Consider the following 15,461-nt stretch of genomic DNA (forward strand, 5'->3'; position numbering starts at 1 on the left):
AACGCAAAACCTGAAAGCAAGAAAAAAATTTGAAACAAGCATCGAGTACTCTGTAAAAGGAGGAGTACCTTTGCTTGATTACTCGAGTTATGTGATGGAGGAGACGATGATGATAGCAGAAGTATATATAGTATCTTAGACTAAGGGTTTCGGTTTCAAATCGAGGAAGAGAATCGGATACGATGTGAGAAAACAGTTGGAGATGTGATACGATAATCGGAGATAGGAAATAATTCGGTGAGAATATCTTGGGAGATCGAGATTTAGGAAAGGTTTCATGATTCTCTCCTTGAAGATCAAGAGAAATCGATTTTTGAGTATCGACAGGGAAAAGAGGGGTTAGGGTTAACAATGCTCGGGTTTCGGGTGTAACCATTAGGTCTCTCGGGTTTTACCCGCTCCGACCTGACACCCGACATTCTCAATAAATCAGGTCCATTCGGTTTTTATCACAGATCCGGTACCGACCCATACCACCTTAAACGGACCGGGTTCGGTTCGGGTGATCGGGTTCGGGACTTTTGCCCAGGCCTAGTAACGAGTTATATATAACCAAACCAATAAAAATTTATCACAAACTTACACTTAATTCAAATATATAAACAAAAAATAACTTCAAAAAAAATTATAAACCAATTTTCCTACACCAAATTTTATTAATTTTTCACATGTATATAACTAATTTTAATAAACTAAATCTAACCCAAAAAAAAACTATAACCAAGCAAATAAAAAATTGTAACCAACATAAACTCAAATCAACTATAAAAAAATCTCCAAAATTTTAATAGATATTACTAATCCAAGTTTTAATTTAATTTTATCATATATCAAAATCAATTTGAATCAACTAAATGTAACCCAATTTTTCATTAATTTTTTGTAGACACACAATTTATCAACTAAATACATATTATACGTTATTTCTTATTAAACTTTAACCTTTTTCAAAAATCCATAAAATCACGTTTTCCCGTCAAAACCGTAAAATTGAGTTTTTCCGCCAAAACCGTAAGGTTGAGTTTTCCGTCAAAATCGTAAAATCGAGTTTTCCCGCCAAAACCGTAAATTCAAGTTTTCCCGCCAAAACCGGAAAATCGAGTTTTTTCCGCCAAAACCGTAAAATCGAATTTTCTCGCCAAAACCTTAAAATTGAGTTTCTCCATCAAAACCGCAAAATCAAATCAAAATTGAAAAATCGAGTTTTATCACCAAAACCGCAAAATCAAGTTCTTCCCGCCAAAACTGTGAACTTTAGTTTTTGATTGAGTTTTCTAAAGCTAATAAAAAAGAGTTAAGTTCTTTATGTCGAATTAACTTTCAATCTTTGAGATTCTATAGGAACTAGATCCTCAGAAAAGTGTATCATACATTTTCCTCTTGGATTCTTCTGATCTAGCCAATTTCCTCGCAGCTGATGGGCTCGCAGGGTTTAATGGTACACAATGTCTTTTGAGGTCAACCCGGGCTTTCTTCTCAGTTGTTCTTCAGGTCTTCTCTCGATATATCACAACCGGAGCAGATTTTGGTGTGTTATCTTTAATTGCCTATTGAAGTATGGTAATGGCCATGTTATAATAATTAGTAACGGTCAATTATGATTTGATTATTTTGTCATTAACTACCTTTTTTTAGCATGTAACTAATTGATAATTATGTAATACTAGTGGTGTTCCGGTGCTACGCGCCGGGTTCGTACGTTTTTTCTTAAATGAATTTATGGATATGAAAATAAAATACATTGAGAGAGTTATTTTTTTTTCTTAATTTATTTTATGGTTTTAGTAAACAAAATATGTTCAAAAATATGAAAATAAAAATATATTGAAAGAGTGATATTTTTTTCCGATCTGTTTATAGTGGTTATCGACTGTGGTGTATTACTTTGTTTTAATGTTGTTTAGTTCAAAGTGGTTGTAACTAATGGATTCAATAAAAGTATAATAAGAAGCCGATATACTCAATTTTTGTCTGGAAATCTTTGTGATTTAGTTGTGCCATGCCAAAGGTTTTCGCTTTGATTGGGGTAATTATTACTTAAGTTCTACGTTCTGTAATTGCGTATTGTCATTGATTGATACCTTGGTTTTGTTTCAGAGGTATATGCAGCAGTAGCAATAATATAGTTGGATTCTTGAGTGTCGCCATTACAGCTAAAAACTCATATATCGGATGTGTATCAAATAGTACAACAAAGGGAGAACTCATCAGTGTTTTGAAAAGCAGATGAAATGTGGTGGTATGTGTTATCCTCGGCTATGAAATCTTGAAGTCCTGGTCTAGTATACCCAAATGAAGTTGTAAAGATGAGAAACAGAGTGGTTCTGTAAATAGAGTTATGGTGTAAGTAGGTTGAAAGCAAATGTGTACGCACACTTGTGAAAGATGATAGAGCAGACAATAAAATGCCAGGTAGATATGAAACAAAGTTAGTTTTTTCAGTGTCAGTAATTATTGTATCTTTGTACTATTTGCTAACTTACAAACACATGACAAATTCTCAGGAAAAAAGCCTATTAGTGATAACAATGGTCAGTGATGGTCAAGATGATTCATGATGACATAGCGAGAAAGATACGACGTACCATTGTGAAAGAAAGCAATCTATACAAAAAGAATTGTAAAAAAAAAGAAAGAAAATATTGCATAATGGAAAATCAATTTAATACAGTTTTTTCAGAAACTATCGAGCATCCGCTGAGGAACAGGAGAACTGATGACCTCCAAGATCTGAACAATCTCTGCAATTGTAGGCCGATTTGAAGGAATCTGAGAAGTACAGACAAGAGCAAGTTTCAGAAAAGAAAAAAGCCCATCCTCAGACTATTCTTCCTCCACTGTAGGATCAAAACACTCAACACATTCCCTTGTTCCAACAAAACTCGAACATTATGCTTAGTATCACAAAGCTGTCTTCACCGTACTCCACGGGTCTCCGACCAGTCATGTATTGTGCCTTATCGGCTGTTGTGACTGCACATATAGTGACCTAAAAGTCTGTCTTTATACAGAGTAAGAGACTCATTCATATTAAAACATACAAAGTAAAAGTAAGCAAGAACAAACGACCTTTGTGACAGCGCAATTAAATCTGTAATAATAATTACCAGAAGTCTCTGAATAGTTAGCTCGATCAAGAGCTCTAACATCGGACCACTGTATGCGTTGTCTCTGATTGCCTTGTAAGTTAACTGATACGGCCGAAGAGCGCCACCTTCACCGCAATTGAAGAAGTCTCACCTCCCATCTCTATCTCAGTAAACTCCACTCTCTCTCTCTGTGTTTATATCTCTTACTCTGTCTGTATATGCGATTCGTGTTGGTAAGTGGTGGTGTTTCAGAGAAGAATACGAAACTGGTGATGATTATCATGCGTTAAATATCAAGTATTGAGATGGCTGAATTGAAGGATCTTAATTACATAGATTGAATGCAGAGGAGAGGCGTTACGAAGACGTTTCCTAGCCGAAGAAGAGGATGGAATTCATATGGACTTTTGGTGGGCCAAGATTGGTTGGCGAAGAAAGAACCGTATTTTCGTCGGAAAGAGACAGTGACAAGTCGTAAGCCTATTGCAATTAAATCACTGAAACTAAAAAAAAAATCAAACGAAAACAATAAAAACAAAGAGCTGGACAGGTGGCATAAAAACCCCCACCCTTCTTGCTGATGTTGATGTGGCTGCATAAGGTGCTAGAATAGTCAACTTTATATATACTAGAGTCGGCCCGGGCTACGCCCGGGATATTTTCTATAATATTTATTTTTATTTTATATTAAGCATATATTAACATTTAATACTAAAATATAAGTCATCAGACAATTTTTTTAAAAGTGATCTTTAAAAAAAAAATGGTCTACCAAATGTGAATCTTCTACTGCTCAGTTATATGTTATTTTTATTACTGTAAATTATATATCATGTAATATGAAAAACATATAAAAATGATTTAAGCTTAGTTTAATCTGAATTTTTTTATCTTACTTATTTAAGTTTAGTTAAAAGAAATTTTGTGAACAATCCGTTTAAATTTTATTTTGCTTTGAAACCATTAAATTATAATTTTAAGGATAGTATAGCATTTATCTTTTGTTTTTTTTCCTCCTCATCCTCATCCTCCGTCTACGTTAATGTATTTGATATCTATGGGTTGGTGATCAAGATAATTATTAACAAACTAGGTGTTTTCTAGCACCATGTGCAGTAAAAAAATTTTAAAATATTTTTAAATAGATAAATATAAATTATATTATTTTTTTATTAATATTATAAATTTTCTTTTTCTTATCAGTATTTTAATATAAATTTGATTTAACTGAACATTAAAATTAAAATAAAAACAATTTTGTTTATTTTGAATTATATTTAAGAATGTGCATGTATATATTTAAAATTATAATCTTAGGTAGATTTTTATATCTATTTATTTTAATTAAATATATTAAAAAATATGTAAAATTTCATAATTGTCAAAAATTAAAATTAAACGATATTTATAAAGTCTATAGATATATATAAGAAACTAATGATTTTACGATTTAATTTGATTTTATGATTTATTTTTTTTAATTTTCTAAAAATATGTATATATTTTTGAAATATTTTTAATTTAAATGATATTTCGAAATTTGAAATACCATAATTTAATATATTTATTTTAATGATGATTTATGAGTTATTACCATATTTTTAAAAAGTCCAAAATATAAATCGACAACAAATGTAATATATGAGTTATTACCATATTTTAAAAAGTTTACCAAAAATATAAATTAACATTAAGTATAATTTTCTATGTCATATTAATATATAAGACATGTCATCAATTTTAATAGCCATGTCATATTATTTTTGTGAAAATAATTGTAGAAAAGACATGTGGCAAAATCACTTCTCAAATATGGTCTAAGGGATGTAAAATTTCATAATTGTCAAAATTAAAATTAAAAAATATTTATAAAATCTGTAGATATATATAAGAAACTAATGATTTTACGATTTAATTTGCTTTTATGATTTGATTTTTTATAATTTTCTAAAAATATGTATATATTTTGCAATATTTTTAATTTAAATGATATTTCGAAATTTGAAATGCCATAATTGAATATATTTATTTTAATGATGATTTATGAGTTATTACCATATTTTAAAAAAGTCCAAAAATATAAATCAAAAATAAATGTAATATATGAGTTATTACCTTATTTTAAAAAGTTTACTAAAAATATAAATTAACATTAAATATAATTGTCCATGTCATATTAATCTATAAAACATGTCATCAATTTTAGTAGCCATGTTATATTATTTTTGTGAGAATAATTGTAGAGAAGACATGTGGCAAAATCACTTTTCAAATATAGTCTAAGGGATTGAATTTATAAGAATCTATCACTGCCACCTCGTCTTAGCTGAAGGTATTTTTCCATTCATACACAATCATCTGAAAAAGGCTTATTGACAAAATACACTAAAAGGTCGAATGCAACAAAAGATTATCGGGAGAAAGCAACAGAGTTAAAAGACATAAACACTAATATTATTTGTTTTTAAAAAAGAACATAATTACAGAACAAAATGAAAAGAAACGTCGTATTTTTTTTTGTTTCTCAGCCTCTTCAAGCCAATTCACACATGGCATTAGACTTTTGATAAAGGGTTTGCCTGCAACATCCACCAAGAGATAAAACAAACATCACGTCCTCATCACATCTTTGTTGTGTATAACAATTAACAAAGACACATGCGTGTTTTATTGCAATCTGATGAGTTTCGATCCTATATTTTCTCTCGGACATGTCGTGAAGTTTAGGAGGATGAGACGGTGCTTCTCTTCTCACGTCGCCTACAAAGTATCTATCCACTCGTGTCCATAAAAAGTATCTCGTAGTGGCTCAGGTTCAGGACGTTTGGTATAATCCAAAGACACTGATGGGAAATCTTTGTCCCCTGGTGGAACTATCTTCGGCGGTGCCTGAAAATTAGCTTCCCGGGATGACACAATGACTCAAGTTGACCAGTTACACCGCCGTGAGTATACACTCTGCCATTCCGACATAACACAGAGAACCCGTTAGTGTGACAAAAACATAACGCATAAGTCTTTTTAACAAATCTGGCTCACCGTGTCACTCTGATTCTTGCTTGCCATATTCTTCTTCGTACACATCATAATCGTGGTAATGACAATGACCATGACCAAGTTTGGTTGGACTGTTCTTAATCTTCTTAGCTTTTTCTTTCACTTTCTTGAACACTTTATTTGCTCCACTGTTGATTCTCCTCTTCCTCTGCCCCTGACTTCTGCGTTGATATCTACATGAACCTTGGGTTATTCATATCTGATGTGCTCATTGCATCTGTTTTAATCACATTGACCAAACACCATTCCAATTCATGTTTTTGTTGTCACTCTTTAAGTTAGAATATAGATATATGACGATGAGATTAGTTTAAAAATAACCTCATCTAGTAAAAAGGAGGGTGATCCCATGAATCACCTCTCTTCTTGATAGTAGGTGAATCTCAAAATCGGAGAAGTTTGGCGAACTATCCCTTGAGAAGAGCGGTCTGAAATCATATACATTTATAAATATATATATATTTTTTTTGTCAACGATACATTTATAAATATTTTAAAAAACAATTTTGAGCAACAAATATTAAAATTATTACTTTATAACACGGCTGATGCTGGGATTAACACGATGGTTGCAACGGAGAGTAGTACCAGATTTGTCAAGCTTCCTGCTGCAGGCAGTGCAAGAAACAAAAGACCATCAATTTGTTGCAGGACCTCAACAACCCTAGGCTTACAGATACAATCAGTTTCATGTGTCACCAAGGCAGCAGATTAACTATTTAATAATTCTGTGCTAAATCATAAAAAAAATTCATCTATACAACTTTATAAGCAGAAGATGAACTTTCTTGGTTCGAGGAGTATTACCTGATCGAGACAACTTGCTTCTTTGGTATCGATACAGGGGAAAACTTCATCTACTGGGCCTTCTAAGCTGGAGCAGATGGTATAATACGATCAATTACCACACCATTAAAATTTTGGTTTAACAGAAACACCTAAAGAGTTCATACCTGGCTGTGAACTCTGAGATGGCTTGAAGGCTGGGGTCGTAATAAAACTTCGTTGCTGGCCTGGAGTTGAGGTTGATGTTACCTGCGGTAGGATGAGTATTTTGTAGATTATATGTTGGACGAAGATGATATTTTGTATAAATATATAAACAGACAAAAATTCTTCAGTATGATGGCTAAGTATACATTTAACAAACCTCCAAATATTTTGAGATGAGCAGATCAACCGAGGCGGAGACAGCATTGGATTTACAAAAATCTTTCTACGCTCAATAAAATGATAAACTCACAGTGGTTCTGAACAGCCAACCTACTCTCAGTCTCATTATATATAAGATTCGAGATGCAGGAAACGGAAACGTCGACATACATACTCGAATTAATGAGAATCACAATCATGGTCGAACGGAAAGAAATACACTGAAGCACATGGGAGGGGAAGATATAACGACAAAGGAGGTGAAGAGATGAGAGGAGAAACAGTAGGTCTACAGATCTTGAAAACCCGAGACGGCGAGATGGTGTTCTGAAGAGAAGATAACAACAGAGCCCTAGCAAAGAGAGAGAAATGTAGAGAGAGAAATTGCTCTCAGGCCCTCTTACCGAGGTGTGCGTTTTAGATCTACTTCCGTTTCAAATTTTGAATCTTCTCTCCCGGTGACCTATCTCCGACCTCCAGAGTTCGTTTTTGCCGGAATCGCCCCCGAAGAAAACAACTCTGTCTTTGTTCTCTTCATCACTTCAATCTAAACTTGAAGAGATATTTTTCCAATTGTGCCTCCATCGCTCCAGCTCTCCATATCGTTAATCCCGAAGATAAGTTGTGTTCATCGAAGACCTCTGGCCTTGCATCGTCTACCCCTGGTATATGGTGATTTGACAATGGTGCAAGTGCAATAAATCTATAACTTTTATCTCTCTTGCTATGTATCCTGAGGCCAATCCGGTAGAGGAAAACATCTAAGCATCTCCAACAAAAGTACTGGTTTGGAATACAAAAAGAGTATCAAGAAGAATATTCTGCTAATCATTCCCGCCTGTGAGGAGTGTCCGGTTAAGTTACCAAGTCCTCTTTCTCGCATTACCTTACCGCCGGCGAGTTTTCCTAGCTGTATGCTAAGTATTTAAAGTTCTACGACCCATTAATCTTCTAGCATGGTGCTATGATCTTAGCGTGGTTCCGCAAACGTTGACGTAAAACCCGTATTAGTAATCTACGCAGCTGTCCTCTGTTTCAAGGCTTTGTTCCAAGTGCCAAGAATTGTTTATTTGAGCTGTCAAGACATTTGGCGTGAGTTTAAAAAATATTATCTCTTGGGTCAAGAATTATTGTTAAGTACTGGAAGATCTCTATTATTTACCAGGAATCTCTGTTTATCCCTGCTGATTTATGCATAATTCTTGGTGGTGGTGACTGTTTTCCCGGTGATGATCTCAAATAAATTGGATTTTTTAAAGAGTTACGGAAAAAGCTACGGCTGAAGCAACGAAGCTTGCAAGTCTTTGCATTTCACTGATAAAGAACATACAAGATCATACGGGTGGTGTCTACTTCAAAAAGAAATTTGTTCTGGCTCATCACATTAGTTTTTTTACCGATGTTGATGTGTCCAGTATACATATAAATCTCTAAAAAAAACAAAAGTTTTGTAAAATGAATATTGTAGCATGGAATTGCCGAGGAGTAGGAGCTGATCTAACAAAGGAACATCTTGATGAGTTATATCATTGTTTCCTACCTAAATTTTTATTTTTATCAGAAACAAAAAATAATCGTCATGTTCTCCAAAATTTGCAAGTATCTTATGGTTACGATCAAGTTTGTACCGTAGAGCCTCGTGGACGAAGCGGTGGTCTAGCACTTTTTTATATGGATGATCCTTTGGTTACTATTTTGTATGCGGATACGCACATGATTGATATTGAAACCAGATTTGAAGGACATGCAGTTTTTATGACTTTTGTGTATGGCGACCCTGTTGTTAGACATCGAGACCTAGTTTGGGAACGATTGTCACGCATGAGTACCAACCGAAGTGGGGCGTGGTTTATGATTGGAGATTTCAATGAGATCACTGGTAACCATGAAAAGAGGGGAGGAAGACGTCGTTTAGAGAGCTCTTTCCTCCCTTTCCGTATCATGTTAGAAAATTGTGGGATGCTTGATTTCCCATATAAAGGTAATTCCTTCTCGTGGGTGGGAAGAAGAAGTACCGGAAAAGTTAAATGCAAGCTTGATAGAGCAGTGGCAAATGAAGAATGGCATGCCTTATTTGGCCAGTCAGTTGTAGAATTCCTACGACTATGGGGTTCAGATCACCGGCCGGTCCTAGCACGCATCCAATCTATCTCCCGAAGGACAAGGAAAAATTTCAGATTTGACAAAAGGTGGATAGGAAAACCAGGCTTTAAAGAAGCAGTAACCTCGGGGTGGGGACAGTTTGATGTAATTCCAGTTCGGAATTTTCATCAAAAAGTTACCTCATGTCGAAATAAAATCAGTTCTTGGAGAAAGAATAATCCTACAAACTCTGCCGTCTTGATTGAAGAATTAAAAAATAAAATAGATCTTGCCGAAGATGATGAAAACTCTACAACAGAAGAATTGGAGGATCTAAGAAGACAGCTTATTATGGCCTTTAGAGAAGAGAACTCTTTTTGGGAACAAAAGAGTAGGGACCAATGGCACAAATATGGGGATAGAAACACAAAATTCCACCATGGCATCACCAAGCAAAGGAGAGCCCAAAATCGGATCATCAGTATAAAAGACAAACATGGGAATCTAGTAGAGAGAGAGATCGAGGTGGAGAACGTGGCTGTTCAATACTTTCGAGATCTTTTCTCTACTTCCTCACCATCAGAGATAGATAATTCCCTGCGGTTCATTTCAGTGAAGGTGACCCAGGCTGACAATGGTTTACTCTTAGAGAAACCGTCAGAACAAGAAATTAGAAAAGCCCTTTTTGATATAAACCCGGATAAAGCACCCGGACCGGATGGCATGACGAGCAGATTGTTCCAGAGATTCTGGCGGGAGATGCGTCAAGATATAGTTAAACTTGTACAAGACTTTTTCGAGACTGGCCTATTCGATCCTGCTTTGAATCAAACGAATATCTGCCTCATTCCAAAAAAGAAGAAACCTCGGGATATGTCTGAATTCCGACCCATTAGCCTCTGTAATGTTAGCTACAAGATTATATCTAAGCTAATTTGCAAGAGACTGAAGAGGGTTATTCCGCGTTTGATCTCAGAGACACAATCTGCCTTTGTAGCCAAACGCTTGATCACGGATAACATCCTAATAGCACAAGAAAATTTTCATGCCTTGAGGACAAACCAGAGATGTAGACAAGACTTTATGGCTATCAAAACAGACGTGAGCAAAGCCTACGATAGAGTGGAATGGAATTTCATATCAGCTTTGATGGAGAAGATGGGCTTTGATAAAAGACTAGTTGACCTCATTATGTGTTGTGTCACGTCGGTCTCATATCAAGTCTTAGTCAACGGGCAACCGAGGGGAAAAATCCTACCAAAGAGAGGCTTGAGACAAGGAGATCCTCTCTCCCCTTTTTTGTTTATCTTGTGCACCGAATCACTGATCTCACTCCTAAATGGAGCAGAAATGGAGAAGAAGATTATTGGGCTTCAGGTTGCAAGAGCGAGCCCAAGGGTCTCCCATCTCCTTTTTGCAGATGATAGTCTTTTCTTTTGCAAGGCAGAATTAAGCCAATGCAAAGAGATCATGGACATTCTCGACATATATGGAAAAGCCTCAGGCCAAAGATTAAACACGTCAAAATCTTCCATGTTCTTTGGAAACCGAGTGGAGTCTTCTCGGAAAAAAGATATAAAAGAAGCGTTAGGGTTCTCTTCTGAAGGAGGCATGGGGATGTACCTTGGATTACCTGAACAAATTGGTGGTTCGAAGATGAAAGTGTTCTCTTTTGTACAAGATCGGCTCATTGGACGAACAAATAATTGGTCATCGAGACTTCTCTCGAAAGGAGGAAAAGAAGTCCAGATTAAATCGGTGGCTCAAGCAGTCCCGACTTATGTTATGTCATGCTACTTACTTCCACAGGGTATTACTGATAAGCTCAGGAGCACGACTTCAAACTTTTGGTGGAGCTCAAAACAAAACAGCAGAGGTTTACATTGGATAGCATGGAACGAAGTCTGTACTCCTAAAGATTTGGGAGGACTAGGTTTTCGAGATTTCCACGATTTCAACATAGCGCTTCTTGCAAAACAACTGTGGAGATTAATTCATTACCCAAACTCTTTACTGGCACGAGTTCTAAAAGGAAGGTATTATCATCACACCTCTCCTTTAGAAGATCGACGGACATACTCACCATCATATGGATGGCGTAGTATCATGGCAGCAAAACCTCTACTCCTCTCGGGTTTACGGAAGACAATTGGATCGGGCAACGATACGAGAGTATGGGGTGAGCCTTGGGTTCCAGATTCAAGGGCGCGACCACCGAGACCTGCCGAACATATTGTCTACAGGCTCCCCCAGCTCCTGGTTCAGTCCTTTATTAAGGATGATACCAAGGAGTGGGATATACCACTTTTGAGAGAATTCTTTCATCCTGATGATATACCTTTGATACTTGGGGTAAAACCCTCTCGCTCCCTATTACCAGATGGTTATGCTTGGAACCATACTAAGTCAGGAGTATATTCAGTTAAGACCGGTTATGATCTACTTCAATCAATGAAACGGAGTCTTACACAGGATGTGGTTAGTGAACCGAGCTTCACGTGTCTTCTAAGCCATGTTTGGAAGATAAAAGCTCCAAGTAAGATGAAGCATTTCCTGTGGCAAGCTCTCTCGGGCTGTGTGGCAACAGCAGAGAGGCTCACTTATAGACACCTGGGTACCGATAGGAGTTGTCCTAGATGTGCTGCCCCAGTGGAGTCGATTAATCATCTTCTTTTTGAGTGCCCCCCAGCCCTGCAGGTTTGGGCTTTATCGGACTATCCGTCCCTTCCGGGTTACTTCCCGAGTATATCTATATACCAAAACATGAACTTTCTGTTTTGGAAGACAAAAGAGGTGGCTTCCTTGAGACCACAACTCGATACCTTCCCATGGATCTGTTGGTACATCTGGAAGGCGAGGAACGACAAACTCTTCAATGGGAAAGTCGTATCCCCGATGGATACTCTTCAACATGCGACACTCGAGGCCGAATGTTGGAGGACGGCTAACGAAAAGGAGGATGAAGAGGGGGAACATGACGGTACCCATTCTTCAGAAGTGGAGACAGTGCCCCCTTGGATACCCCGAATCCCTACCTGCCGAATTGATGCTTCATGGATTGATAATGGCAGTGTTAGTGGCTTAGGGTGGAATTTCAAGGACCAAATGGGCTCTGTATCCTTTGGACAGAGGGCTTGTAGCAGGAGCCTCTCAGCACTTCACGCTGAGATGGAAGGTTTACTCTGGGCAGCTTCATGTATGAGGAACATGAGGATCACCACGATAAGTTTCGAGACGGACTGCACAGATCTGGTGGACATGATTACGAATCCGGGGGAGTGGCCAGCATTCGCGACAGAGATCGGGATTTTCCAGGGCCTCCATGAAGATTTTGAGGATGTGAGACTATCTCATATTCCTCGAAACATGAATGGACGGGCCGATGCTCTAGCTAAAGAAGCAAGAAAGAGATGATACATTTTTTCCCATATAGATCAGACCCGGTCAGATGGAGAGACTCCACGGAGACTCGGCTCGTCGGACCACCACTTGATCTAGATAAGATGGGCAGCTGACAAAAAAAAAAAAAAAAAAAAAAAACAACAGAGCCCTAGCACAAAACAAAACGCAAAGTTTTATTGATTTATCAGACCAAACACATAACCAATTCGAAAACCAGACATTAGTCTCAGACAGGCCCAAACATGAGAAGCCCAAACTAAATAAACTCGATCAGATCAGAATGACGTGGACGGATGCTGCACCCTTAGTGGTTGATTTTCCAATCTGACGTGGACAGCCTAAGAAGGGTTTATTAGCGGCTTTTAGTATAGTCTTGATACTAGGGTTGGCCCGCCCTACGGGCGGGTTGGTGAATATATAAAATAAATATTTTATGCTAAAATTATTTGAATTTTATATAAAATTCTTAAAATTATTTTAAATTTATAATCACAAACATATTTTATCAAAAATATCATATTGTAAAATTTAATAAATTTTGTTGGTTAAATTTGAAAGTAACTGTACCATCCATTCTTTTGTTAGGATACAAATATATTAAATAAAAAGAAATTCAGGAAAAAGTTTGTTTTCTTAATTTTTATTCTAAATAAGTTGCCTATTTATTTTAGATATTTATGTGTTTTGTTATTTTACGTATTTAGGGCTATGTTATATTTTCATCAAATTTAATTGTTATATAGAGATATTCAGATTTTTTTTTGTGGAAAACTTTTTTGATTATTTATTGATATTTAGTTGTTGTTTCCTTGTGGTAAATAAGAAAATACTGTAAACTAACATAAAATGTTGCAGTTTTTTTAGAACTTTAAACATTTGCATAAACTGAAACAAAGATCTATAGTACTTGCTCGTTTTATTTTACATTCATAAGCTAATCAAATGCACATAAAAGACACCAGAAAGTTAAGATTTAAGTTCAAAAACAACTGTAGAAGAAAATGCTGCGATCACATAGAAATTGCATATAAAAAGAGAACCCAATAATTATATATCTAAGCTGCTGCCATGATTAAAGAGGTAATTTCATTTATGCCCTTCATTGAATTCTCCATATATCATCTTTTACTACCGTGTTAGGCATTCTTACCATTACATGAAGACCACCAACTCACGCTTCTTTGTCACTCTCTTTTTACTCTCCTTTGATTTCTCATTAACAGATTGAAAAGCTATCCCTTCAGCTCCCCAAATAGCCTTTGACAACTAATATCACTTTTGTTGATGAGGATTCGACGCAGAAGCAGAAGCTTGTTCACCCTGTCATTGCTGTATTTGTATATTTCTTCATCATAGTCTGAAGATTCTCCTTGAACTGTCTCAAGGTAACATCAATGCTAAGAGAATTTCTAGTGGATTCTTCCCAATGTAATCAATTACACCAGAAAGTGTTTTGAACTTTGAACCTTGTTTATAGATTTTCTTGGCTCTCTTTGAACTCACGTCGGTTGAGACCCACTCCAACCAGCGCTTCCTCCTTGACAGTTAAACCTTATCGGAACTCCTTGGTTGATGATCTTCCGGCTAGGACCATATTTGTCTCTCGCCGGCGCTTGAAGATAAGGTTGGAACCCGGTTAGCACTTACGGTGGCTGGAATAAAAATTCGCCTGAAACAGAATTGAGAAGGTTTCATAATCAAGATGCGGAAGCTAAATGCTGAATGAAAATAATATAGAACAGCTAGCAATGTTGGCAGTAGGTCTTCTATTATCAAATGCTTAAGAAGAGACTCACTTCTGAGTCAAAGTAATAGCATATCAACGAACATGAGTTCATCACTGCCGCTTCCCAGAATCGCTGCAATCTGACCTCAACTATGGAAGAACATCTACCGGATTTTAAATCAGAGAGAAAAACTTTGGAGTTAGCCATTTCACAAAAAAAAATCCTTTTTTCTGTCACATAACAAAAAAAACTATTGTATTGTTTGAATAGATTGATAAGATGATTTCGAGAGGAAGAATGCTTACCTTTTTATATTCGCAGGTACAACGCCTCGCTGAAGATTTAATCATCCACATTGAAGGCTACATCATGACTGATTGAATTAATAATAGATTTAACACGAAGATTCCATAACGTTCCGGTGGTGAAGACGAAGTTCAGAGGTCGCGATGAAACGAAGAACAATGACGAACCCTAACTTATGAAGCTGGTTTGTTCAAATAGGCCCAAAACAATAGCAAGCCCACAAAAATTAAACAATGACTTTCTGAATAAATGAAACGGTATCACTGTGACACGTGTTGGCATGTCGTTCAACGAATTTCCTAGGTGGAATCTGACGTGTCAGAAGGAGAGAACCAACTCTCTTTTATAATAATAGATAGATATACTAGGGTCGGCCCGCTTTGCGGGCGGGATCTATATTATTATTTGTTATATGATTTTATAGTATGTGTTTTAAATTTTCATTTGCAAAAAATATGTATGATACACTACAAAAAGATCATATTACATCAAATAAATTAGTTTATTTATTTTCACTGTCAATAAAAATAGCACACATTTATTTTAATTGTTTAATTTACTTTTAGCTAAAAATAGTACTAAGGCTCATAAATGTTTACAGCAATTTTAACAATTCATTATAGAAATTGTATACTTGTATCATAAT

At 36.1% G+C, this 15,461-nt stretch overlaps 3 long non-coding RNA genes across 5 annotated transcripts; all 3 read right to left on the minus strand.

Annotated features, from left to right (window-relative positions):
* Positions 1-2,536: 2,536 nt before the first annotated feature.
* Positions 2,537-3,670, minus strand: LOC108820806 (uncharacterized). Its single transcript, XR_008937394.1, has 2 exons — positions 3,422-3,670; positions 2,537-3,301 (listed from the first exon to the last, which is right to left on the minus strand). It is a non-coding gene; the product is annotated as an uncharacterized LOC108820806 (long non-coding RNA).
* Positions 3,671-5,480: 1,810 nt separating this feature from the next.
* On the minus strand, positions 5,481-7,757 carry LOC108821898 (uncharacterized). 3 transcript variants are annotated; one of them, XR_001944667.2, is made up of 7 exons: positions 7,286-7,757; positions 7,100-7,181; positions 6,954-7,020; positions 6,680-6,754; positions 6,468-6,574; positions 6,129-6,363; positions 5,481-6,047 (listed from the first exon to the last, which is right to left on the minus strand). It is a non-coding gene; the product is annotated as an uncharacterized LOC108821898 (long non-coding RNA). The 3 variants fall into 3 exon arrangements; XR_001944666.2 differs by having other exon boundaries at positions 6,680-6,751; positions 7,297-7,756; XR_001944665.2 differs by having other exon boundaries at positions 7,297-7,755.
* Positions 7,758-13,697: 5,940 nt separating this feature from the next.
* On the minus strand, positions 13,698-15,338 carry LOC130498589 (uncharacterized). Its single transcript, XR_008937474.1, has 3 exons — positions 14,815-15,338; positions 14,579-14,672; positions 13,698-14,451 (listed from the first exon to the last, which is right to left on the minus strand). It is a non-coding gene; the product is annotated as an uncharacterized LOC130498589 (long non-coding RNA).
* Positions 15,339-15,461: the final 123 nt, after the last annotated feature.

This window comes from Raphanus sativus, chromosome 8, assembly GCF_000801105.2.
Source record: "Raphanus sativus cultivar WK10039 chromosome 8, ASM80110v3, whole genome shotgun sequence".
Taxonomy (NCBI): Eukaryota; Viridiplantae; Streptophyta; class Magnoliopsida; order Brassicales; family Brassicaceae; genus Raphanus; species Raphanus sativus.